The sequence below is a fragment of the Octopus bimaculoides genome, chromosome 15 (assembly GCF_001194135.2).
Source record: "Octopus bimaculoides isolate UCB-OBI-ISO-001 chromosome 15, ASM119413v2, whole genome shotgun sequence".
Lineage (NCBI taxonomy): Eukaryota > Metazoa > Mollusca > Cephalopoda > Octopoda > Octopodidae > Octopus > Octopus bimaculoides.
In genome coordinates, this window is record NC_068995.1 from 38,236,308 (window position 1) to 38,237,620 (window position 1,313).

The window sequence follows — 1,313 nt, forward strand, 5'->3', positions numbered from 1 at the left end:
CCATTAATATGAACTTCCTACAACTTTAAGTCCAAAAGACACACAAATTCCTAACTCACCCCGGACTGAGTAATCCGGATAGAGTTACACCACTTTCACCATGAGTTAGAGTTAACGCCCTTTCTTTACACCGGTGGTGAATGGGTTCGCCAGAAAAAAAAAACACGTTGAAAATATGAGCTTACTTAAGCTTGGGATTACAGATCGAAATAACCACCATCCTACAACCACTTCGCAGCAGAATTATCATCTAAGAAATCTACTTTAATGTAAGACTCACCATTCTTTGTCTTCGTGCTCGTTACCAATATATCCCTATGTTTTTTTCTCTCTTCTTACGTCTACATATGTCTATGCATTCTGATGATATCTACCACTACAACTGGTAAACAGACACGATCTTAAATGTACTATTACTACCACTTTTCTTTATCAATTAATTAAATTAATGGCTTAGTAGCGCCAACGACCAACGTCTTCTTGTTATTTTTGCTCCATTTCCTTGCTTATAATTTAAACTACTGTTTTCCAGCTGAATTACCTGCTACCGCATACCTTTACCAAGGACTGTACCTACGCAGCTAATCACTAGGAGCGGCTTTGGATTTAACCATCTCTTAGAAGTTTTAAACACCTCTAACTTATACCTATATATATACACATGCATAGACACACAACACACACACACACACATACACACAGACATACACACACACAGACACACTCACACACACACACACACACACACACACACACACACACACACACACATATATATATATATATATATATATATATATATATATGTCTGTGAGTGTGTGTGTGTGTCTGTATGTGTGCATATTTGTAAGTATGTATGTATCTATGGTTAAAATTTGAAATCACTAATCAAATAGTGATTCTAGATATGTATTTGAAAATAATAATCTAGAAGTAACTTCTAGACCAATAAGCTGTGGGAGAAATTTGCTGATCAATAACGTCTACATCAACTAAAATCCTACTGTGAACAGTACAACGTAGGACATACACATTTCAGTGCTAACATGCTTGACAGCAGACCTTCATCTTCACAAATATCAAAATGTATCATTTCCTCAATAACATCAACAAGCACAGTACCCTGTTGCTTGAATTCTTTAACCTCTGCAGTCTCAAAGCAAAATGTTGTATCTTCCACGAAAATCCTAAGAAAATTACCAACTAAAATTTAGTGACGCATGAACTGACCAGGAAAATACTCCCATTTACCTACATTCTTTAATGAATCCCTAAAATAGAAACCCTCGACCCGAAGCTGACAGACCTATATA